The sequence below is a fragment of the Amblyomma mixtum genome, chromosome 10, assembly GCF_055824585.1.
Source record: "Amblyomma mixtum isolate Tamu chromosome 10, ASM5582458v1, whole genome shotgun sequence".
In the NCBI taxonomy this organism is placed as follows: Eukaryota; Metazoa; Arthropoda; class Arachnida; order Ixodida; family Ixodidae; genus Amblyomma; species Amblyomma mixtum.
Genome location: NC_143021.1, coordinates 187620453 through 187647582, shown reverse-complemented (window position 1 = coordinate 187647582; position 27130 = coordinate 187620453). Strand labels below are relative to the sequence as shown.

The window sequence follows — 27130 nt, the reverse complement described above, 5'->3', positions numbered from 1 at the left end:
TCACAAAGAAGGGGGCTTCACAGTGCTCACCACAGGCGAGTACAACTCGAGAGCCATCTCTGCCTTGGAGTCAACTTTCCACAGGAAGGACACCGTAAACCTTTCCAAGGTAAAAAGCCAAGCCTTGCGCCTATGCAAGACCGCAAAACTTGACGCGCTAGCCCGTAACCTGAAGTCAACCAACCGTTTAACAGGAAATGTCTTTTTTTCTGCCAAGACACACAAACCAGGTTATCCGTTGAGGGTCATTGTATCCGAGCAAGAATCCTGGCAGAAGCAACTCGCCACCTTCATTAAAGACAATCTAAAACTTTTAGTGATTGACGACCCTTTTGTGGTTGATAGCTCAGAACAGATCATCACTTTTTTAACCTCGTCTCATCACCAAGATCTTAAAGGATTCTCCGTCGATATCAAAGACTTGTACTATTCATTGCCGCACCAGGAACTAATGAGTTGTATAGAAGAAGCTATCGATAGCCATGGCACTGTTCGCTTCCAAAATCAAATAGGCCTTCCCGCGAGCGATTTTCTGCGAATCCTAGGCTTTTATTTGAAATCTTCCTTTGTCACGTGGAACGAACAAACCTACATCCAGAAGAAAGGTGTATGCATAGGCTCATGCACAGCCCCTGTTCTTAGTGAACTCTTTCTGGCCCACTATGACAGACTGCTGCAGAAAAGAATCGGTAGTACCTGCGTTGTCAAAATCTTTCGATATGTAGACGACTATCTCGTCCTTTTAAAATGCAACAGTGAAGAATTCAAAATTGCACCTCCCGAAGTTCGGTCCTTGTTTGACCAATGTTTGCATCCTCTCGTATTAACGTCTGAATTCCCAGAAGATAACAACATGCGGTTCCTTGACCTACGTCTTCATTTTTCTCCTGCGCATGCCTGCTGGTCATACGAACCCAGAGGTAAAAAGCCGCTCCTCTCATACGCGTCAGCACATTCGAAGTTGATAAAGCGAGGCATCATCAGCCTGTACTTCCGCAACGCCCTTCAAAAAACCTGCGAACATCGACTTCATGACTGTCTTCACGGGCAGGTGGGTCGGCTCCTCGCGGCGGGCTACCCTTTACCTCTCCTGATATCAGTTGCAGGCAGCATAAAGAAAAAACGTTTGCGCACCCGGAAGGAGGATTACCGCAGAAATGTTGTAGTTGTGCCCTATCTGCACAATGTTAGCCACGGTCTTAAGAAAGTTGGGAAACGCGCAGGCGTCGACGTGGTTTTTTCTGCGCCCAACAAGCTCGCCTCTCTCTGCAGGAGAGTTAACAACCAGCAAGTTCACCGTGGTTGTGGGCAAACGCACAGCAATCCCCACGTTTCTTGTGCCTCCGGTGTTGTGTACTCTGTCCCCTTATCCTGCGGGAAGGAATACATTGGTCAAACGGGAAGATGCATCAATGTCAGACTTCAAGAAGATAATAATAATTTAGGTAATATAGCCATCACTGGAAATATGGCCAAGCACTGCAAAAAATGTGAAAGCAAAACCTGCGCCCCAATTTTTAACCAATGTACAATCATTGGGAAAGGACGAGATCGTACGTCGAGAGAAATAATTGAGGCTTGCAACATCCGTCGCGCAAAAGACCACTGTGTCAGTACATCTTCCATTAATTTATCTCAGAAAGAATTGGATTTTCTGAGAACAGCAGGGCATGGGTTGTGAAACTTGGCGTTTGTTTTTTATCCCTTCCTGTTTTTTAGTATTTTTCCCCGGGTTTTTAATTGTGACATAGGGTTAGTTTTTTTATTCGTCGCAGGCCTTTACTCCTCCTTTTAGTTGTTTCGTGCTTTTAGCCTCTTTAAAAATTCATCTTCCGTGAGGCCTTAATGTGTTTGTTGATTGCCGGCCCTTCATACCTGCCAGCCTACCAGGTAATAATGTTTCTAAAGTGTTTTTTTTTTTAAATGTTCTTAACGATTTTTATGTTTTTAATGCCATCATTTCTGTTATTGATTGTCTATAGCTTTTAGCCCCTTTTGGGCGACCTCATCTTTCATTACCGATCATCCGTTATTTCGCGCCTTGGCCCTATACATCCTCCGCTTCTCTTTATCGTCTTTCACCGCCACCACATTCACCAACATACTTTATCTACTGACGTGACTGTCTTCTGGATACCGGTGACCGAGCAACCTTTTATCTATGTTCCACCCCCTCATGATTGCTATATATTCTCTGTATTTCGTAATAAAAATTCAGTTGATAGTCAGCGCCTGTGTACGTCCTTCCTTGTTTCTTGTGTCCCGTCCTTTGCGCTGCTCCACCACCATGTCCTTATTACTTGATGCTGCGCCATTCTTCCCTTTAGTATGCTAAAGCTAAATCCCTTCACAGGGATTGGCAGGATACGGCCAGGGCCAGCCATCGAGATGCCAAAAGGTCGACTGTGTTACTGTACATACGTAGATTGTCGGACAATTTGAAAAATGTGGTCAGAAGGTATGACGCAGAAATGGTGCTCTTGGCCCCTAATAAGTTGTCTACAAACTGTAAAATTGTTAAGAATAATTTTGTGAATTTGTTCCGGGAAAAGCATATGTGCCTTGTAAAATGTATGTGGTGTATCAGATGTTGTGATCTTTGGGTTGGGTTTATGTTGGTCAAACTCGAAGGCGTGTGCATGTAAGACTACGGGAGCACAAGAGATATTTGGATATTGGTAGGGGTTCTAACTTATCTGTACATCGCAAGGAATGTGAAGGCTGCTAGCCATTCCTTTTGGCAACACTCATTTTGGCGATACATTCGGAGCAGATTAACCGGAAAATTATCTAGGCTAGACACATCTTATGACTCGGTGACAAATGTGTTAGTGTGCTGTCCATCGTGTTAATATTTCAATTTTTCAATTTCAATTTATTTCCCATGAACACATGGTGAGGGCCGAGGGAAAAAAGCCAGAAATTTTGGCTTGACGTGCCCCTGGGCCCCTACATTGCAGGGCAGCAGGTAACATAAATGTTTTAAACAAATAGCATCTCAAAATGCAAACAATAGTTATGAAAAAATGGTTTTGCGTATTAGAAAAATAACAAGGAATGAAGTGTACAACAAAAAATGGTAACAAAAAGGAAACAGAAAAATACACGTCATCGAAACAACAGGAATTCGGTTACTCAAATTAGGTCAACACTATACGGAAACGAAAGAGATAAAGAAGCAGTGAAGGGATAAAGAAGCAATGAATCTATACAGTGGCACATACATCATGTATAAATTGGCGGCATGCACGTGAAAGATCAACTTGTGCAGTTTGAAACTTATTTAGAAGACGGGGCAACGTGTTTGCTAGACTATGTGTACCATATATTGTGCGGCAGGTTGGAATATGCCACAGTTCGCTGTGTCTGATAGGATAAACTTGTGCATTTAGTGAAAGGTGTGCCGTGTCACGCAAGTAATTCATATTTTGTTTTGTGTCCTTCTTGTATCTTTCAGCTAGCCTAACATTATACATTTCAGATACTTTTATGGCATTGAACTGGTGGAATAAATCGCATGTGTTTATATGAGAACCGACGGTAAGTACTGCACGCAGAGCCTTCTTCTGTAAAACATAAATCTTATTTTTATTATTACCTGTAGTTGTTCCCCAAACTAAATGCGCATAGTTCACTTGGGACATAAAGAGCGAATTATATAGAAGTTTAACTTTGCATGGAAGTAAGTGACGATGCCGGTTAATGATACCTGTGACACGAGAAAGCTTACTGATGAGAGCGTTAACATGATTGTCCCAGCTTAGCTGGCTGTTGAAATGAACCCCTAATATCTTAATATTATCGTTTCCAAACCTAGCTTAAGATCGCATGGTAGAATAACGTTTTTATTTTTTGGTTTGAACATAATTGCCTTAGTTTTAGTTACATTAATTTTCAACAGATTATTAAGGGACCACTGATTGAGTGTACTTAGTGTCATATTGGCCTCGTTTATCACATCTTCACATGCGCTTGATGAGAAAAAGTGAGACGTCATCTGCATACATAACGCAAGTTAAAAAGAAGCCGTCCAAGGATACTTCCCTGAGGTACGCCAGCAGGTACTTTTTTTACTTAGAAACAGCGCTCAATATATCTATCACAAAGGATGCATACAATCTTCTGCTGAACATTTTTGATTTCATTGCCAGAGGAAACAGAGGCACTATTCCATGCTACTGATGCAAACTCAAGACGTGGCATCACGAGAGCACAGTAGCCAAATTATGTTTTATTCTGAATAAGAGTGTGTATCTGAAAATTTGGGCAAAAATTGAGTAGCATTTAGATATTCTTGCACGAAATACCACTGTTAAAATTGGTTATAAATGATATGTCTCACATGTACACTTATGTGCTGAATATAGTAAGCATGGCTTGCGAGCTGAGTGCCTCCAATGTATGAAAAAAATGGCCAGGTTACTGCATGACCCGTGGAGCAACCCTGTGTAGCACATTCAGGCTTCATGGAGTGGAGAATGAAGGCAGTAATAACTTTAAGAACAGAAAACACAGGACCAGGAAGCTGACAGAACACACTGACACTCGGTGCATGAAGGGCATTATGGAGTTGCCTGTCGTGTCGTGCAAGATGGAGGTCGCACAGACAAATGTTAAACATGAGTCGATGCAGATACCTTCTGTCATTACGTAGTACTCACTGCAGAACTCAACAAGCAAGAAGGAAAGGTAACAGCTGAGCATGGCCACACTCTTGTGCTTTCCTCCGCAAGCAATCTGGAAGCGCAACTCTTCGAAGTCTTTTATGCTTTCGCTCGGCATATACATCATCACTGCATGTGTCGAGGAAAAGTACATGCCCTTAATGTCAAGTGACAGAGCACTCACAGGACCCAGTAACAGCTCACTTAGGTGTTCTGATGCATCTACAGGGCACCTAATGAGAGATCCTTAGGCTTCAGAGCACTCAATCTACAGGGCGCCTGATGAGAAATTCCTAGGCTTCAGAACACTCAGCCCTTGCAGAAATTGTTTCAAAGTTTGTTGCCACATGGACCTCTTCGTAATAATTACCCTAAAAGCGAGCCTTCCTTTAGTGTCACAAAAAAAGGCCTAGGACATGGGTCTTTTTTGCTCCTTCATGAGAACCAAAATGTTTGCGAGCGAGATCTTTCACAGATATGGAATGATTTCACGAAATGTCAAAGAGAAGACTGAAGCTGTGCGAAGCAATACCAGCAACAGCCCTGCCGCGGTGGCTCAGTGGTTACGGCGCTCGGCTGTTGACCCGAAAGACGCGGGTTAGATCCCGGCCGCGGCGGCCAATTTTCGATGGAGGAGAAATTCTAGAGGCCCGTGTGCAGTGCGATGTCAGTGCACGTTAAAAAACCCCAGGTGGTCGAATTTCCGGAGCCCTTCAACACGGCGTCCCTCATAGCCTGAGTTGGTTTGGGACGTTAAACTCTAATAACCAAACCAAACCAAGCAATACCAGTTACAAACACATCACAGCTGTTGAAGCTGAAAGATTCATGCCTTCATCCTTTTTCTACATCAGACACATGACTACACTTTGTCTTTCTGGGCCATCATTTTGAAAAGGTTAACATGGCAGCGGCCTTCGGTTAAATTTCTGCAAAGAGCCCTTTGTGGAAACTTAAGCATCTGTTCCTTGTGAGGCGCACTGCAGAGATATTTGAATACCTTAGTGAGCTGCAACCAGCACCTGTGGCTGCATTTTAACTGACATCAGAGATTAGTACATTTTCTTGCAGATGCTGAGATAATGGAAGCTATGATTGAAAGCATAAGGTTTCAGGGAAGTATGCTTCTTGATTGCTTGTGGGCAAGTGCTGGGTAACCACCAATCCAATGGGTACAAGGTTTCTCATCACCTGGTGCTCGTCTTCTTTAGGGTGAAATGCCGGCCAAATGGTTCATTGCCCCACCTTGCGATGAAGAAAATACCTTGTGCCATGGTGCTCTTCGTCCTCAGATTCCCTCGCGCCATCAAAAATCACAATCATCATCATGCTTGTGGGCAAGTGTCTGGCCTTTTTCAGATGTTACCAATGTTCCTTGCTCACTACGTTGTGCATTGAGTACTATTTAATGAAAGGCATCTGCATTGAATTGTATTTGGCACCCATCCTTAGCTACTTTATATTTGCACAAAATTGTAGACAACCGTAAAGACTTTCATGCACACAGTGGTGTCCGAGTAAGCGCATTTTGTCTGTTTCTTCCTGGCCCTGTGGTTTTTGCTGTTTACTGTTATGAGAAATGAATTTTATGCAATGAATCATGTTGGTTTGGTTCTCAGAAAATGGCTTTTACAAGCTTCTACGAAAGCCGATTGTTCAATAGCGGATGGTTCAAATGTATTTGTGAAATTTATAATAGGTGTTGTGTGGCTACTAAATGAGGATTTTTTTATCTTTTCAGATGGATCCAACAGAAATGTTTAGAGGTACAATGTGTGCAATTTGTCATGAAAATAAAACATGTGTACTTGTACTCAACCAAACACTTGCCACTCTTTCATTCTAGGTTGCATTCTTTGTACGTGTGCAATGTATAATATGCATGAAAGTCTTGTACATAATACTTATTTCCTCGACCTCTGGACTACTATATCTGCAGAGAACATTCTGGGCAGAAGCTATACACAGATGCATGTACTACTGAAAGTATTATCGAGAGCAAAAATAACAGACTCCTGCAAAGCGTGCCGATCTGTGCCAAACTGCATGCAACCGCCGCTTGATGAAGCACTCCATATGCTGAGACGAGCGCAGTGGCACGCAATGCGTAGCGCTCCTCGAGATGGGCGCACGCCACTGCGCTGGTCTCGGCACTAGGAGCGCCTCGTCAGGCGGTGCTCGCATGCAGTTTGGCGCGGATCGGCACGCGCTGGCAGGGGTCTGTTATTTTTTCTCACGATAGTACATAATTACAGTGCATATTATTTCCGTTCTAGATCAGATGACTTTCAAGTGAACGGAGGAAGTATGCATATACATTACGGGACCTTTAGTAAGAACACAACAGAGAAGCATTCGTTGCAAAGAAACGATTTAATTCTCGTTCATAGCATAGCGTAACTTTCCGTTACCAAGAATGTGACAACCGTCGGACGGAGTCGCTGTATTCATGTTGCGGAAAACCCTCCGGCAACGCATTACCAGCGGGTTTCTCTCTACTGTGGAGCATTTTTTTTTACAGTGTTCCTTTCATGCGGCGCGGGTGAAATCTTGAGCGCTGTGGTGCCAAATTGGGGAGGTTACGCTGTTGTTCGGTTTTCAGTGAAGCAGCCAACATGAGCCACACGTTCCCCTTCATCAACGCTTCTCGTTTGGCCACCTCTGTGCTCTCGCGCTCTGTAGAAACCCTCGCTGTTGGCTTGCCTGGCGCGTCACTAGCTATCACGGAGCTGTTACGGGTCAAGCCGCCGGCGTTCGCCTCATCGTCAGTTTCTAGTAGAGCCTGGTCTGCCTCATCACCATGAGAATTTATCAGGCTTACAGGGTCATGCTTGCCCTCTTCACCTGCATGCTCTGCTGGCGCTGCGAATTCTCGAGCTTTCGAAATGGTGAGGACCTGCTCAGCTTTATCTCCAAAACTCAGGCCCTTTCTTTGAGCAGCATATCCGAGCGATTTGAAAAAAAAAAAAATGTAGGGGTACTTCTTAGGCAGGTTGTGAGAGACGGCTACCTCAGTCAGAAGCACCCTGAGGGGGCCTTCGATCGCGACGCGGGCAATGGGCAGAGACGCTCTGTTTTCATCCACTATTTACATTTCCAGGCATACTCACCAGTGAAATATTCAGGCTTAACATTTGCACAGTCGACAGCGTTTATGGTGGCAGCCGAGTCGCGGAGAACATAGCACAGTTTTCCGTTTACTGTTAGTTCCCGGAGAGAGGGCTGAAAGTTGTCGTCGCCATTGTCTGGAAGCGCCAAGAAATCTCTAGGCTTACGGCAGCCGGTAGCAAGGTGTCCGGGCTCTCGGCACCGAAAACAGACGATCGGCTTTTTAGCTTCAAAAGCTTCTTCCTTTCTAGCCTATCTCTTTGTGCTGCCAGCATCTTCGTTTTTTACTGCGGAAGGGCTAATCGACGAGGCGCCTATCGCGGAGCCCGTAGCTGTCTCGTTTGCTACGGGCTCCGCGTCTTTATATAATCTGCATGTAATCCGCCCATCCCTCATGTAATGCCCCACAACCGGGGCCTTTGAGGTAATAAATAAATAATAAATAAGTTTGCAGTAAAGTGCGCCCGACTTTCTTTCTCAGATTTAGCCATGGGTCGAATGCGTGTTACATTCAACGGCTGCAGAAGGTCTTCGATTTTAATTTTTCTTGGCGCTGAAACCTTTTGAGTGCTAGTTGAATTATTCTCGGAGCGCTTTGCCTCTGCAATTTGTAAATCCAAACGTTTCAGACCAAGTTGCATTTATTCGGCTTCCATGACATAAAGGTGTTCTTTTTCAACCCTGTCTGCCTCCTCCTTAGCTTTCCTGATTCCTTCCTGAATTAAATCTCAGATCTCCGAAATTTCATTATCCTCAGCACCGTATTCCTCAATATCCTCAATCAGCTGCGGCTTTCTGTGACTTTTCGCGACCTCAATACCAAGTTCTTCGTACAGCAAAATCAACTCTGGCTTCAAAGTTTGCTCAAATTCATGGCAATTCCCGAATGAGGACTTTCCAGCTGCTACGTGAATACTTTAGTGATTACGCGCACAAAAATAATCTACTGGTTCTGATAAAATCGACAGTGCTATCAGCCTGGCAGATTCTGAAAGAAAGTCAAGCGCTCCCCAATGCTGAAGCCAGGACCAAGCGTGGACAATCCCGCCGCTGCCAACCAGTTATGTTTTGCCGTGCTGTTAGCGTGTTTCACCAGTCATCGGGTCAAGGAACACCGCCGCTGTGCCGATGGAGGAAGGAACGTGGGCCGGAGACAGGGAGTACGAGAAGCAAGGGAAAAACTGTATTCACGTATTTACAACATTTTTTACACACAACAACAAACAGAGTAAAAGCTGAGAAGAGACGCACGGAATCTCCCGTGTATGAACATTTCGGGCGCTGTAATAGCCCCTCTCGTTGTCTTCCCGCCTTTTTCGCCCAATCACAGGGACTCCGTCTTGGGAACCGCTTTGATTGGCGCCAACGACGCTGATTGGCTGGCTATGCCGGCTTGTCGAAATCTAGTACTCTTTAAACGGCGCTCTCCTCTCCATGGTCTTCCTCGGCTGGGTCAGTGGGATAAATCTCCCGAAAGTGTTCTTTCCTCAGGTCACCTCCTCTGAAACAGCTGGACGCGCAGTTAATAAACGCAGATGTCAGCTGATTACAATTCAGGAAGCCGGCTAGGGTGGTCGCATGCATGTCTTGATTCAAGGAGACGGCCGAAGGTCAACACTTGTAGCGGCGCTACCCTCGCCGTCAAAGAAGGACCGAAGCATGGATGATTCACAGCCGCTCGTCTCGGTGCGTGGCGGCAGACATCTCCCTGGCGGTGGTACATACATGGTCGCAGGGTCATTACAGCTGCGTTGGGTCTGCCTAATGAACACCCCTAAAGTCGGGGAAACGGGGAGGCAGTGACGCCGCTGTGGAAGAAAGGGATCGTCTAGACTCAAAGTCTGCGTCCATCGTGTCGGGCGCCACTGTTATTTGCAGGTGTCTCATGGGCGCGCACTCGGAGAAACACCACTGTAGCACAACCCCGCACTGCCTCTGGGAATGGCTTAAATGAAGACGACTGTGGCAGGTAGGTACACACAAAAGGGGAGGGGGGGGGGGGGGGTGGTAGAGTCACAACAGTGTACAAACGCAACGAAATGCAATACAAATTTATCTAAATGCAACCTCGCAAGGTGTACAACTTAAAAACAGCCCATTTTCACTGATTACGTCACGGATGGAACCCGCCTGTCGGTCGCAAGAGAATACAGATATGTGGGGTTGTATCTCTGCCAATTTGTCTTGGAATGTTCATATACATAACGTAACTCTGAAGGCTAGTCCAGCGTTAAATTTCCTCAGACGAAACTTTAATCAGGCACCAACTAAACTAAAAGAAACATTATTTCTGTCAAATGTACGCCCCATTCTTGAGTACGCTTGCAGGGCTTGGGATCCGTCAACCCAGTGCAACATTGCAAAACTTGAACGCGTACAGGCACGCGCTGCTCGCTTTTCATCAGGCAATTATGACTTTTCGAAACAATCTCGCGATATTTCTGAAAACCTGTGGTGGCCGCTGCTTGAAACGAGAAAAAGATGCCTGCGCCTGTCGCTATTTTATAATATCCTTAATTCTAGAAGAGGCATCGATAAAGATAGATATCTAAAGAAACCTACATATGCCTCTGCACGAACAGACCATTCCCGAAAAGTGCGTGAACATGCTTGCTGGATAACATTATTTAGGAATAGCTACTTTCCTAAGACAATACCTGAGTGTAATGGTTTCCCTGTAGAAAGTTCTTCCGGGATCCCTTCGTCTTTTATCCAGGATCTGAAAATTATTATTTTTTAGTGGGTTTTAGCATTGCTTTTCACTTCTCCTTCCTGTTTTTCCACTTACAATGATACAGTGTGATTAAGTGATGCAAATATCAAGACAACCACGTGTATACGTATCTTTTGATTTTTCCCTGCTTGTTTCATGCTTTTCAATTTGCTGCTGAATATGTATTTTATAATTTGTGCACTGATATTGTTTTTTTCTTTCCCCTCTACACTAATACCCGCAAGGGCGCTGTGGGTATGCAAATATATAAATAAATAGACGGACCGGATTACGGACTAAAAGGAAACTTGAGAGATGTGCCGAGCGTGACAACACACCGAGGGCAGAAAAATTCTAGGAACTGCTGTGTTCTCATCGGTCATATCGCGCTGCCCTCTATTCGCGAGCACATCTAGCGTCAGTGGTCGCTGTGATGTCTGGAGGCACACAACAACGTGACCACCAGTTCCGAAGGGGTGGGAACATGAACATAATCATCATCATCATAAATATATTGCTACACTGAGTAAGATGACGCATTTATGAAGGTCCGTACGTGGTCTGCGGGTGTTTCAGTGCGTATAACTGGCAGCTTTAACAATGTACTGCAGTTTTGGCTTGTGGCGATATTTGCGCTGGTTTGAGGAAAGCGGTCAGATTTTTGACGATGAGCACTTAATTCTGACGTGCTCTAAAATCCCCATGGGCATGAAACAGAAGTTGTGGCATTATCTGCGTGACATATCCGCATATAAGATAGCGGTCTGAGTGAGCGATGCATTTACGGAGTCAACAGGAGAGTAACTACGATGCTCCTTTGTCCCCGAAGGATGGAAGTACGTCAGGACGGCGTTCTTTGATTCCCACAGATAAGGACCTCGGTGATTTTGCCATCAATGAGCGGAAAGCTGAGGCGCCGCGTTCGCCAGATGTTCCTCCGGTCTTTGCGCTCTCTTATGTGCCGCGCTTGTTCCCGCCAACTTATTCGTGGTAATCAGCAGTAGAAAAAAATTGTTCGACTCGATTGCTAGTTATGCTATCGGTAGCGAATATGAAGCCACCATTGTTGAGAAGGGCCGCGAAATAAGTCAAAAACGTTTCTGTGCATATTGCGTCGCGTACGAATAGAGCGTTTTATTTCAGAGTGCACATTCGTCCAACCAGTGCGACAAAGTTTCTGTGTGATTGACCTGGTCGGTTCTCTATCCAGATGTCGTCCAGCGTGCTAACGCCAGTGGAAAGTAGAGGTAGCGGAGATAACACAGTCGGCACCCATCCCATAGGCGCATACCATGACAACGCGAGCGAAATAAGCGGTACTCACCAAACGTCAGCGGGCTGCGTAGGCTCTTTTTTTCAAATCTGCATGTATCAGAGCTAACGGACACCGTAACTTGTTCCTGAGCAGTTGGGCAGCTGTATTCTGTGAGTAGTCCGCGAGTAAATAGGGCGTGATTGCGCGCGGCACGGCGCCTCTGCCCAGTATACGTTTCGACGACATTCGCCGAAAGATGTGTCGAAAGAAGTTTAAGGTCCGTTCCATTCGCCCGCACTACGTCAACTGGCTCGCGCGGTGCTGCACCTCGCCATTCGTTTCAGCAGTGCAAGACGGCACCGTCTGCACGACGGCATTCGTTTCAAAAAAAAGGGCAGACGGTGTTCAGGTCTAGTTCTGGGAAGTTCAGGAAATCTGTGCACCTCCTGGTCGGTACCGAAATAGTGCAGCTGCAGCCGCCATGGAAGAAGACGACGGCTGGCGCGAGGATGGCTTGCTCTTTGGAGGTACTCAAATTATTCCACTCGTCGATGTGAACGGTGCCCTACACCGACCCGCCTCTGAGGGAAAGTGATTGCCCATCCGAAAAGGCGGCGTCGGAGCTGTGGATGCGGCCCGCGCTGGCACGTGCCTCAAATTTCTCGACCACGGTGTTCTTGACGGACCCGTCAAGTTGTAACAGTTCTTGAAGTCTTTTATGTTAACTAAAAAGTACACACGTGCATGCAGCATTATTCACGTTGTTGCAACAACCGCTTAACAAGGAACTTGGCGCGCGCACACCTCAGTCGTGTTCAGTGAAAGAATACACGTGCGCGTCGCTTACCTGCCGCGAGGCTGCATCGAGGCTGATGCATGGCAACACCTCGCTGCGATGTACTGTTTCAAAATTGTTCACACGGTTCGGGATGTTGACAGCCATTGATATACGGGAGCCATTGTGCTGGCTGATATTTGGTGGCGATGGCAAGGCCACCAAACGACCAGGCCTGCACTCGACCATTCCTTTTGAAAGCAGCCAGTGCCAAGCTGCAGTTAAACTGCATGAACTGCCGCTGCACGCTGGCGGCACCACGGCGGAATTTGCCAGAACTAGTGCAGGGAGTACAGGCGAATCGAACAGACTTAAAGACAAGCAGAAGCCGGCCGTCCTCATCGTGTTGTGTGAACACATCTCTGAAACATCAGATATTTTTCTTGGGATCGCGTTGCGCACACGAACAAACATACACAGGAAGAGGCCTCTTCCTGTGTATGTTTGTTCGTGTGCGCAACGCCATCCCAAGAAAGCTATGCACCAACTCGCCCAGCAAGAAGTTCTTCTACACTATCAGATATTTTAGTGAATAAATTGAAGAGAATGTTTTCACCGATTTCACTTGCCAAACCCCCCTGTGCAATTACTGGATTTTTATCCACTTTTTTATTTATTATGAAAGCAGTCATGTAAGACACCTTCATACTTTGGTGAGATTTTGTTCACCCAGAATTTTATTTTTACGCAGGTTCTGTGACTCCCAGCGCTGTTTCATTGACAGCTAAATATTTTCACTGTTCTTATCGTGTGTCTTTCTTTTGCAACAATCAAGCTGAAAAACGTCCGCCGTTCATGGAAGCCTATAGTTCGCTGTAGCTTCTTAGGCACCAAGCTGAAGAGGTCGAGCAGAAGAGTGAAAGAAGTGATGCGGATTCATGTGCGTAAAATATATAGTAGAACACAGAAAATGGCAGGAAACAAACTAAGTCTGTGACACGCAGTATTCTATGGAGTGGCTCAGATATCAAAAGGGCCGGGCCCCCTCACAAGTACTGCACATATATTCATAGGCATGCTTAGGTCTCTCCATAAGGGGTGGGGGGGGTAAGGTGCGGTTATTACTTAGTGCGACAAGCTTTGTTCACCGTGAGTTTAAAATCACCGCAGAGGAGAATGTGGCCGTTACGCTTTACTACCGGCCCCACCGGTGCCGCCCGCTTAGAATAAGGCAAGGGGGCAATGATGCCCGCGGCCGAAAGGCGCTCAAGTTCAGCGTCTACCCCTGGACGAAAGCCGTACGAAATTTCGCGTGCTTTCCACAATTTCGGTACCACGTTGTACCGCATCTCAAAGTTTACCGGCGGACCCCTGATGAGAGCCAGGCCTGGCGCGAACACGTTAGCGAATTCTGTTACCAAACGGTGCACGGTAGCATTGTCCGTCCCGACAAAAGTCCTACGCTCACCTGTCGTGTTCAGGTTCATTACTGCTGCTTGCAGCATGTTGAACGCCTGTATTTGGTCGAGTCCCCACTGGTTGGGGCCGGAGCAACCGGGAACTGTCAGGGATCCGTCGATCGACCGGTTTCCGCACGAAACCTTGAGCTTGAGTCATCCCCGAACGGGAAGCCTTCCCAGGAAGCAAGTCGGTTTCAATGGCGGATCACGCAGCTTGGGCCGCACTGTCTTTTTTTGCTCATAGGTGGGCCATGTGATCACAGACACTGGTGACCCTCCATCCACCTGCATGTCCACTGAAAAGCCCCCACAATTCAATGTGCATGCAATGGGTTGCGTGATGCTGACGAGGCTGACATGACTGTCCGCTGCTTCCAACGCAAATATACCGTCCGAGCCCACAAATGTGCTCTCCTCCCGAGATGATAGGGTATTATCCTGACGCGACAGCCCTGGTGGCGCTTTAATGTACTCTCTCTCTCTCGATGGAAACAGTCCTGGGCGATAGGGCCCCGCTGAGTGGGCTCGGCAGCACGTCTACGATGGGCGTCACTAACCTGCCTCACTTCTTCGCTGTGCAGAGCCTTGGCATCTCGTGGCTTCAGTCCCTGGGCTCCTTCGGCGGGCAGGTCTCCGGTCCTGCCCTTGTGACTGGTGCGCTACCAAGCGTCCCGCCTGGCCCGTGGTCGATGCCCCGTTGCGTCGCTCGTTCCGAGCCTGTGGACTACAACTGCAACTTCACGCCCAAGCGATCGGTCTACCCGGAGAAACTGCGTCTCTCGGAAGCCGCTGCATCATTTGACGGCTGCGCATCCCAGTGTGCGCAACCCTACCTCCCTTCTCTGGATCAAAGGCCGTGGCTATCTTTTCATCTGGTCACCGGAACTTCAATCATGCCATCGCCATCACGGACAGCCAATACATTCCCTTCGCACATCGGCGCACCCTGCAGTGGGCTCGGCAGCACATCTGCGATGGGCATCACTAACCTGCCTCGCTTCTTCGCTGTGCAGGTAACGAATTGTTATTGCCTCTATGCTAAACGTACTAGCAACCGTTGTTTATTCGTGCTGCCGGGCCCACGCAGCTCATGTCTCATTATGTACGACTGTGCCTGCATGTTATTGAAGTTACTGTTATTAGCTGGTGATGTAGAGGCTAATCCTGGACCTCATCATGAAGATTTTGCCCAACTGCTAGAAGGGATACGTGCCATCAAGTCCGGGCAGGCAGCTATGCATGATGAATTGAAAACCATTCGCTCCACTTTAACAGAACATGAATTAACTTTTAACGAACTGAAAACGCGACTGACAAAAATTGAAACCGATTGCGCGTGCTTCTCTGACGTCAAAAATGAAGTAGAAAGCATCAGGGCCACGACTAAGGAGTGTAAGGATTTCGTCTTGACACTGTCTGCCCGGATTGACGAAGCGTAAAACAGGTCACGTCGATGTAATTTGATATTTTACGGTCTGGAAGACAAAGGCAAGGAATCATGGGATGTTTCCGAGAAACATGTCATCGACCTTTGTGCTGAGCAGTTGGAAGAATCTGTTGAACCCCGAGATATTGAGCGCGCTCATCGGTTAGGCGGCTTTCAAAACGGCAAGACTAGGCCAATAATTGTTAAGTTTGCTCATTTCAAGGATAAGCAGCGAATAATCTCTGCAAGTGGCAAGCTGAAGAACAGTGGCTTCAGTATTGCTGAGGATTTGTCGCCCCGAACACGACTTGCTCGTAAACGCCTCGTCGAATTCGGCCTCAGTCTAAATCTCAAAACAAAATTTAAACTGCGATACGACAGGCTTCGCGTGGGAAACAAGATTTACGTGTTTGACCATGATTCTGACAAAGTTACTGAACTAACAAAAAAGCAACCAGTCGCAACAAAGCGCAAAACCAGCCATCGTGACCCATATCCTCTGTCATTTTTGTTAGCCAATATTCGAAGTGTCATCCCGAAACGAGATCGCTTATGCAGCCTAATTTCTTCGTCCTCTTCGAATATCGTTTTACTAACAGAAACGTGGCTTAGTTCAAACATTCGTGACTCTGAGATTCTGCCTTCACTATCAGGTTTTAACGTTTTTCGCAAAGACAGAGATGACAGCATGCGGGGTGGTGATGTCCTTATAGCCACGAAATCAAAACTGCGTTGTTCCCGCTTAGATATCTCATCCCCGCTTGATATGATTTGGCTCATTTGCACTGAAATTTTTCCAAATGCCATCGTTGGTGTCTGCTACCGCCCGCCCAGTTATGATAGTTCCTTTGTATCTCTCTTCCATGACGCGCTGAGCACCATCACCACCACACACCAAAACACTCCTATCATGCTCTTTGCTGATTTCAACTTTCCGTCAATAAACTGGTCTGATACAGCGTCCATGCTAACCAAATGTACACTACCAAGCGAATTCCTAAACACGTGCCATACGTTCGGGTTAACACAGTTAGTTATCTCTCCTACGCGTGTAGCAGATCACTCCGCCAACATTTTGGACCTTGTTCTGACGACTCATCAAGAGAATTTTTCCTCTATAACTTGTATGCATGGCCTGAGTGATCATTTGGCAGTTCACACTACCTTCTCTTGCAGCATGATTAATCGCAAAAGAATTAAAAAGACAATTACACTTTATGATAAAGGCAATTACGTAAGCATAAATCGCGACTTAACAACCTTCTTAGATAAGTTTACACCTGGGTTTCCTTCTCGCTCCGTCCAATCAAACTGGATACTTTTCAAATCGGAATTTCAGCGTCTCTTAAAGCTACGTATACCAACCATAGAAATAACCGAGCGGGCTAGTTCCCCATGGTTTAACGTATCGCTAGAATGGCTAAATAACAAGAAAAAAACGCTTATTTCGAAACGCTAAGCTCACTAACTCTCTCCTAGCATGAACGAAGTATTACAGCGCCGAAAAACACTATAACACGCAAACAGCGCAAGAAAAACATACCTTCTTCTCCAACACTTTACAATCAATGCTACAAAATAACCCCAAGCGATTCTGGAAAACCATTTTGCCTCATGAACCTTCTGTCATTACCCTCTGTGATAATTACGGATTTCCGATTAATGAACCTGATGTGACGAGTGTCCTTAACTCTGCGTTTTCTTCTGTGTTCACTAATGAGCCTCCCGGCCCGAAAGACGCGGGTTCGATCCCGGTCGCGGCGGCTGAATTTCTTTGGAGGAGAAATTCGAGGCCCGTGTACTGTGCGATGTCAGTGCACGTTAAAGAACCCCAGGTGGTCGAAATTTCCGGAGCCCTCCACTACGGCGTCTCTCATAGCCTTAGTCGCTTTGGGACGTTAAACCCCATAAACCAAACTAATGAACCTCCCGATAACCTTCCCGATATCCCACTTTTGGATCATCCACTGATGGAAAGCATATGATTTGAATCTCAAGGCATTGCAAAAATTATTGATTTGCTAACAAATACTTCGTCCTCTGGTATCGACGGCATAAATTCAAAAGTTCTCAAGAATACTAAAGATATTATCAGTGTGATCTTGTCGCTCATTTTTCAGCAATCGCTATCATCAGGATCTCTACCACGTGAGTGGCGGATCGGCAAAATCATTCCAGGGTTCAAAAAAGGTAACCGTTCATCCCCGTTAAACTATCGCCCGATTTCACTCACCTGCGTTTGCTGCAAAATCATGGAGCATATTTTTTTCTCACATGTTGCTGCCTTTTTAACTTCTGTAAATTTCTTCCATCCTTATCAACATGGTTTCCTTAAAGGCCGCTCATGTGAGACACAGGTTTCCCTTCTCCTACACAATTTACACTCGTACTTAGACCGTAATATTCATTGTGACGCTGTGTTCCTCGATTTCGAAAAGGCGTTCGATAAAGTTTCTCATGGGCGCTTAATACACAAACTCTCCCGTCTGAATCTGCACCCCTTCATCGTTAATTGGATTCGTGCCGTTTTAACTGACCGTCATCAGTTCGTCTAGTTGGTTCAAATCAACAAGTTGGTTTAAATCGTCGTCTTTTCTTCGACATCCAGGACACATCGGCCACCGTCAACGTCTTCCAGCAACCGTGTGCTATTCCCTCCGTCAGCAGTAACCGGCCACGCCCCCCGCTCTCGACAGTTTGGCAGTGGCAGTGGTGAGCGACAGACACGTCTTACAAGTTTTGCGCACTTTTTCCAGGTTGGTACACCTTTCCCCCTCATTTTAACGTCAGTGTAACTGTCTTACCGCCACTGCTGCTGCCAAAACTGTTGATACGCGAGTTCAGTACTCATTCAGCTGTACTTATTCAGCTTAACTAGTTACCATATTATTGCCGTCAGTTGTGTCCCGCGTCTTGTTCTAGTCTGTGCCTGTTTTTTTTTAATCTGTAAAAATTTGAAAAATGGCCAAAGAACTTCAGAAATTGTTTGAGGACCTTACGCGTGAGATGAAACAAGAGTTTCGCGAGCTAAAAGAAAGTTTTGAGCGAGAACTCAGGAAGGATGTCAGAGATATTAAGGCCAGCATGACTTTCATAAACCAGTGCTATGAGGAAATGAAAGCTTTCGTGAAAAAAGTTGAAGCAGAGAACGAGTCTCTGAAAGAAAGTATAAGCACGTTGAAGGAAGAACGCGAAGCTCTCTATACGCAAGTAAAAGAGCAGGAATCCCGACTTATGCAAAACGAGCAACACTCGCGGTGCATGAACGTCGAAATTAAAGGAGTGTCACAGGTAGACGGTGAGAACCTGCACGAACTAACGGAATAGTTGGGTGAAGTAATCGGGATGCCTCTGAAGGACGCGACATTGAAGTCTGCCATCGGGTCCAGACCACCGGAAATTGTACCTCCCCTAACATAATTGTGCAGTTTACTCACAGAGCTCCGCGCAACTCTTTCTTAGAAAAAGCAAGAAACCACAGGCTAACGGCTCGTGACCTCGCGATAGAACAAGATGATAAAATTTTTCTCAATGAGCACCTGTGTCCGGCAACGAAACGCTTCTTTGGTGCTGTAAATGCCGCGAAAAAGGAACGAGGATGGGAATACGCCTGGGTCAAGAATGGAAAAATCTACGTTCGCCAAACTGAAACATCAACAGTTCTTCCTATCACTAGCAAGCATCAGCTGTCTAAGATTGCTTAATTGCTTAAAATGTTCCAGCTTATCTGTACAGCCTGTATGCTGTAAACATGGATTTTCTACCACAGCAAATTCATGAATTGGTCAAAAAAAAAAACCTGCCCTATCTTTTTTTCATCAGAACGTCCGATCTTTAAGAAACAAAGAAAATGAAATGCATGCTTTGCTAGAAGTATTTGAAATGTCTTTCACTGTGCTCATGCTTACTGAAACATGGTATCAACGCGAAACGGCTATATTCTGCCCATCTGGTTATCAATGCTTCTATAGGAATCGTCACGACAAAAGAGGCGGTGGTGTTTCTGTGCTGGTAAAAGATAACCTACTGTGTGATACCAAAGAGAAATTCTGTGCTGTCACTCCTGATTTTGAAGTGCTTACCTTACGACACCTTGACAATATGTTTTGCGTGGTCTACAGACCGCCATCTGGTACCTTTAGCCGTTTTTTGGCCTTCCTTGAAGAACTTTTAGAATATGTGACGGAGCAAAAAGCACAATTCTTCTTAGGTCGAGACATGAATGTGAACATGATTGTACCTACTTCTTACCAGAAAGACTTGAGCCTTACCCTTTATACTTATGGCCTATCTAATGTAATCACCAACCCAACGCGTATCACAGAACAAAGTTCTACATTATTACACGTATTTATTACCAACGTTAACACAGACACTACATTTGCTGGCACTCTTTGTACAGGTATAAGTGATCAACTGGGAACCTTTTTATTCGTAGACAAGCAATTTCCCATCAAGTGGAATGAACCAAAGCCCACATACCGTCAAGTTATTATATCTTCGCGTCTTGAATCATTCCGCCAGGATGTTGAATAACAAACATGGGATGCAGTATACGAATGCCGTGAGAGTAACACAGCGTATCTTATCTTTATAAGTATACTTAAGAAAATATACCACCAGCATTTTCCAGTAACACAAGTAAAAAAGCCAAAGAGAGCGCGAAAACCTTGGTTAACGAGAGAACACCTGAGAATGGTCAAGCATAAAAATGCGTTGTATGCCAAATTTGTAAGGACTAAAGATCTAAATATACTTGGAGAATTTAAGAGCTACCGGAATAAACTTACGTCTACGCTGAGGAAAGCTAAGGATTCATACCTAATAGATATGTTCGATGCTGAAACTACACTGTGGCCAGATGCAGCCTGGCGCAAGTTGAACTCCTTGGTGCATCCCGGTACTCCTACGCTTACACTTGGCACCTTTAGGCATGAGGAAAAAGAGCTCTCCTGTGTTCCATTGGCAGATGCTTTCAAATACTTTTTTATTCAGCAAACGAAAGATAATGAACTCGATGGGAGTACCGTTAGAAACTACTCTCAGTACGTGCGAGGAAACGATAGGATAAATTCGCTGTTCTTGGCCCCGACTGAAACAGCCGAGGTTTTCTCTTCCATCAATAACTTGAAGAATAGTAAAACGCTGGACGTAAATGGCTTTCAGATATTACCCGTAAAATATGTACTTGACATAATGTGCCCGATTATTACCTATATTTATAATTTGATTCTCTCTACTGGGGTGTTCCCTACAGAAATGCAAATTGCTCGAGTGATACCCATTTTTAAAAAAGGTGATAAGAACCTATTCACAAACTACCGACCGATTTCCATACTGCCTGTGTTTTCCAAAGGCATCGAGAAAATAATACATCACAGAGTGACTTCTTATTTTGACGAAAATCGCTTATTTCTAGATTTTCAACATGGATTCAGGAAGAAAATATCTACGGAGACAGCACTTCTAACTCAAAAAGAAATTATAATTAAGGCATTCAGTGAAAACAAGCTCACCATGGGTATTTACATCGATTTTACTAAGGCCTTTGACCTCATAAATCACGATATTCTTCTTTTTAATGATGAAGTTTAGCGCCAAAAACGAGGACAAAGAAGGAGTGAAGACACAACACGAGCGCTTTTTCGCAACTAAAACTTTAATGGAAGAACACATAACATATATACCCATCTCGTGAAGTAAATCAAAAAGAAGAAACATACATGATATGGTCAAGATAAACCTTAGAGGGCGATACATCTGAAGAGTGCTGAGGGTGCAAAAGGTACATAAAGGGTGCAAAAACAGGAAACTGCAAAACCAATTGCGCTGTCCGGATAGCCTGATGTCTTTATTCTATTTACTTGTTCATGAAAACTTTTAGCCATGCCGTGCGTGCAGGACTATCCGCTGGGTAAAAGGTATTGCCCCAAAGAAGGAAAAGGACGAGAAGATAAAGAAGAAAAAAGTGGTGATACCATATAAGCGTCAACTTTCGCACAACCTTGCCAACGTGGCCAGGCGCTATGGCGTACAGGTAATCTTCTCGGCCCCAAACAAGCTCAAGAAAGTGTGCGGCCTAGTAAGCAGAACAATAGGGAACCAGAGAGGACAAAATAAAATTAAGAAGAAGACATGCCATCCTTCTGGATTCATCCCGTGCAAAACGGGTGTGGTATATGAACTCCCTGTTTCCTGTGGCAAGACCTACATAGGTCAGACAGGGCGTTGTGTAAACGTGCGGCTAAAAGAACACGAGAAATCGCTCTCTGGGTCGAAGTCCTCGCATTTGGTAGACCATTGCCAAGAATGTAAGGAGTGCAAGCCGGATTCTGTGCCGGAATGTGGCCCAGTGTGCAAGAAAAAATGCAATCCACTTTATGCGCAGGCTGAAATTCTGTCACATCATAGAGAACGCCTCCAGCGCGAAATTACCCAGGCTTTTTATATTTCGCGACAGGGAAATTCATGCATATGCGCACCGTCCATTTCTTTAACAGAAAAAGAGCTGGCATACCTGGATCACACGTGGAACTATTATCTTTTCCTTTCCCCCCTTTTTGGTTTTTTCGGTATTTTGGTTTCGCCTTCGTGATTGTGATTGTGACCATGAAGTTTCCTGTTTTTGCACCCTTTATGTACCTTTTGCACCCTCAGCACTCTTCAGATGTATCGCCCTCTAAGGTTTATCTTGACCATATCATGTATGTTTCTTCTTTTTGATTTACTTCATGAGATGGGTATATATGTTATGTGTTCTTCCATTAAAGTTTTAGTTGCGAAAAAGCGCTCGTGTTGTGTCTTCACTCCTTCTTTGTCCTCGTTTTTGGCGCTAAACTTCATCATGAATAAGATTCAACTCGCCCAACTTTCCACCTTACTACTGTATATTTCTTCTACAACGGGCTCTCTTGCGTGTTTTAACTCCCACTTTTCTAGTCCGGCCTCGTTGGCCACACTAATAGCTGTCTGTGTGGTGAAGGCAAGGATTGCTTCATGGTACACAAGATCGGGCAGCTGCCTTCCGGAAGTCCTCAACCTGAGCGGTGGCCTCCCACTTTCAACCGGGCATGCCCGACGGGTGAACCGTATCCTAAGCTCGGAATTTTGGAGGCAGGTCAGGTACTACAAGGACCGGCTACTTCTGGCGTGTGACCTGAATATTCCACGAAGCCAACAAGCCCGGTTGTACAGGGAGTGGTGCGACACAGCACAGCAGACCGCGGAGTTTATCTGGGCAACCATCCGGCATCGCTTACCACCAAGGAAAAAACGAGGGCCCCAGCCCCAAGAAAAAGTCCTCGTTATGGGGAACCAGTGCCTTCCAGACCGACACCTAAAGACCCTTCAGCAGGGACCGAAGTTCGCCTACCAACCGTCCTGGACACCCATCGACAAACTGTCATTTGGTAGAACCATCGCCCAGTGCGTGCCTGAACAGACTCGCCTCAGGTGTGTAGAGGAATGTGTCGACGTGATTGCAAGAACTGACCCGGGGACACGACCTTGTAAGTCTGATCCAAGCTATGGCTTAGCTAACTTCCTTGTCAATTCCGGGCTACGGTTACTTCTGTCGGATAAAGAAGGCTTCTTCGTTGTTATTCCCGAGAGCATGCATGCAGTCAAAGGACAGGAGGCGATCGTAAAGAATTTCAACGCTGTAGACGTGAAAGCCTCGAAGGTTAAAAAGCAAGCTATTGAGCTACTTAAAGGCATGAACCTGCACAGACTTGCCACAGCAGTCACGAATGCGAAAAGAACTCATTTAGATATGTTCTTTTCGGCGAAAACGCACAAGCCAGATATCCCTTTCCGTGTGATTGTTACAGAAAGAAACACATGGCAACATGCCATCTCGAGCTATCTAGTAAAGTTCTTGTCCGGCCTACATATTAATGACCCATATTTGGTTCCAAACTCTGAAAAACTGGTAGATGTGTTGCTGAAGTGTAACCCTGGTAGCAGCAAAGCTTTCAGCATTGATGTAACCGACCTCTTTTATTCTTTGCCTCACTCGGCCCTTATGCATAGCGTGAAGAACTGTATTTGTGAATCAAATGATGAGTTAATATTCAGAAACAGTACAGGAATCCCGGTGGAGTCTTTCCTTCAATTGCTTTCGTTTTACCTGAAGTCTACCTATGCCACCTGGGAAGGCAAAACGTACATACAGAAGTCAGGTGTATGTATTGGTTCATGTGTGGCGCCCGTACTCTCAGACATCTTCCTCAGTAGCGTGGACAGATGTCTTGAAAGCCGTGTGAACGACATGTGTTCTCATGTGTTTAGGTACGTGGATGATTATCTGGTATTTGTGGACAGTGCACGCTTCACCGACAAGGTTGTGAATATTTTGAAGGTCTTCCGGGAGTGTGGACATGGTCTCGTTTTCACATTCGAATTACCAGCCGGAGATAAATTGCAGTTTCTTGATGTGCTGCTATCTTTCAACCAGACTCATGTTTGCTGGCGCTATCATCCGCGATCAGTAAAACCCCTACTGCATTGCGCCTCAGGCCACTCGAAAGTTGTAAAAAATGGCATTGTACTCTCATGCCTACGTTCAGTCCTGGTAAAGTCCTGCACGCACGGCATGGCTAAAAGTTTTCATGAACAAGTAAATAGAATAAAGACATCAGGCTATCCGGACAGCGCAATTGGTTTTGCATGCGAAAAACTTATCCGCTGGGTAAAAGGTATTGCCCCAAAGAAGGAAAAGGACGAGAAGATAAAGAAGAAAAAAGTGGTGATACCATATAAGCGTCAACTTTCGCACAACCTTGCCAACGTGGCCAAGCGCTATGGCGTACAGGTAATCTTCTCGGCCCCAAACAAGCTCAAGAAAGTGTGCGGCCTAGTAAGCAGAACAATAGGGAACCAGAGAGGACAAAATAAAATTAAGAAGAAGACATGCCATCCTTCGGGATTCATCCCGTGCAAAACGGGTGTGGTATATGAACTCCCTGTTTCCTGTGGCAAGACCTACATAGGTCAGACAGGGCGTTGTGTAAACGTGCGGCTAAAAGAACACGAGAAATCGCTCTCTGGGTCGAAGTTCTCGCATTTGGTTGACCATTGCCAAGAATGTAAGGAGTGCAAGCCGGATTGTGTGCCGGAATGTGGCCCAGTGTGCAAGAAAAAATGCAATCCACTTTATGCGCAGGCTGAAATTCTGTCACGTCATAGAGAACGCCTCCAGCGCGAAATTACCCAGGCTTTTTATATTTCGCGACAGGGAAATTCATGCATAAGCGCACCGTCCATTTCTTTAACAGAAAAAGAGCTGGCATACCTGGATCACACGTGGAACTAATATCTTTTCCTTTCCCCCCTTTTTTGTTTTTTTTGGTATTTTGGTTTCGCCTTCGTGATTGTGATTGTGACCATGAAGTTTCCTGTTTTTACACCTTTTATGTACCTTTTGCACCCTCAGCACTCTTCAGATGTATCGCCCTCTAAGGTTTATCTTGACCATATCATGTATGTTTCTTCTTTTTGATTTACTTCACGAGATGGGTATATATGTTATGTGTTCTTCCATTAAAGTTTTAGTTGCGAAAAAGCGCTCGTGTTGTGTCTTCACTCCTTCTTTGTCCTCGTTTTTGGCGCTAAACTTCATCATGAATAAGATTCAACTCGCCCAACTTTCCACCTTACTTCTTTTTAAGCTAGAAAGGTATGGTGTGCGGGGCCTAGCGCTAACCCTATTACAATCTTACTTGTCTCACAGAACCCAATATGTAGATATAAACACAGCATCCTCTCCTACCCTCCATATAACATGCGGAGTGCCCCAAGGAAGCATTCTTGGGCCTTTGCTATTTTTAGTTTATATAATTGACATCGTCTACAGCGCTAGTAATGTTCAGGTTGTGTCATTTGCAGATGACACAACTTTTTTTGTCACAGGTATTTCCGAGGCCGAGGTCGAACGCAAAACAAGCGAAGCCCTTAATAAACTGCACTCATGGGCAGATGCAAACTCCTTGCGCATAAATCCGTCAAAAACACAAATTCTGTTATACCTCCCTAAGGAAAAAAAAATATCTAAGCCTCTCAAAATAGCCTTAAACAGCCAACCAATAGAGCTTGTGACTTCTGTAAAAACACTGGGAGTTATCTTTTCTCACAACCTAACTTGGAATGCGCACATAGAACACCTTGAGAAAAAACAGCGCTTGCAGACAAAGGACCAGAACAAGAAGGACACACAACTGCGCAGCGCAGTTGTGTGTCCTTCTTGTTCTGGTCCTTTGTCTGCAAGCGCTGTTTTTTCTCAAGATGAATCCCAACCAACTCGCCCAGCAACACACCTTGCTCACATAGAACACATTTGTTCGAAAGTTTCCTCAGCTCTAGCTATACTTGGTCGCTTTAGACATATTTTTCCAGTAAGGGTAAAGATGTTGCTCTACAACGCGTTAGTACTAACTCATATCCAATACTGCAGCTTGGTTTGAGGAACAACAGGGGTAACAAATCTTCATAGATTGCATTTGCTGCAGAAAAAAGCCGTCCGGTCCATAGCAAATGTGCCATTCCTTTTCCCCACAAGAAATATCTTTATAAAGTATGATATCCTTCCAATCTTCGCGTTATACTTTTACAGGCTTCTATTATGCTATAAATACTCTTCACAGCAACGTGATAACCCCTTCATGGTACTTGGAGAACTGAGAGAAAATAACAGCTGCCGTAACACTAGATACAAAGAAACTTGGATCACTCCAACACCAAGAACTTACTCTATGAACCAGTCCTTACGTTACAACCTTCCCCTCTTGCTAAACAAACTAATCCATGACAATTTTGATATGACCAGAAATTCAAAACACAATATCCGTGACTACTGCCGAGACAATTTCAATCTGTGAAAGAAGCAGACATGATTTTTTTTTGTCCAAAGTTTGGGATATCTATCATGTATATTTTAGTTATGTATAACATTTGCTTTGAGTACATGTGTGTATTGCGAATTTCGTTTTGCATGTGTGTTCGCGCTTCGCGTAAATGTGGATCTGCATCGCATACCCATGACATTACTAATTGATGTAAATGATGTGACCCTCGCCTTCCTTCTGTACTGCCACTGTCTCAAGGAGTCGGGACCTTCAGTCAAGCTGTTACCACAGATTTTAGTCCCGGCTCCTCCTTTGCAAGAAAGGAAAATAAACTTGAACTTGAAGTAAGACATGATGTTGGGCTAGTCGGTTCATGGTTAGAGCGAAACAAAACTGCGCGAAGAAGACGGGACAAAAGAAAGGCACGAATACTGCGCTTTGTGTGTGTGTATTCGTGCCTTTCTTTTGTCCCGTCTTCTTCGCGCAGTTTTGTTTCGCTTGAACTTGAACTTGAACTTCAAATTTACAGCCCACAAACGATGCGATGTCGCAGCATTCGATCCAACGTTGCGCCAAAATTGCATGCGTCCGCTATTTGAAAAATAGCAACTATGAAATCTTTGAGAGGTTCGCCTGGCAGCTGGTTGCGTGTAAAGAACTTGTAAGGCTGTGCTATTTCGTTTAGTTGTGGCGGAAAGTGCCTCTGGAACAAAGCTACCGTTTGGGCGAAGAAAGTTCGTTCGCCTTGTCTGGCGCGGATCGACCACAAAGTAAATTCACAGTGTGGGTCGTCAGCACTCCAACCAACAGGGCCCTCTTCTTCTTCTCGTCCGTGACGCCATATCCTTCGAAGAAGGCCTCCAGTCGAATTTGGTAAGCTGGCCACAT

The 27130-nt window shown here is 45.3% G+C and overlaps 1 pseudogene; it reads right to left on the bottom strand.

Moving 5' to 3' along the window:
* LOC149327985 (uncharacterized) lies at nucleotides 1-27130 on the bottom strand (annotated as a pseudogene).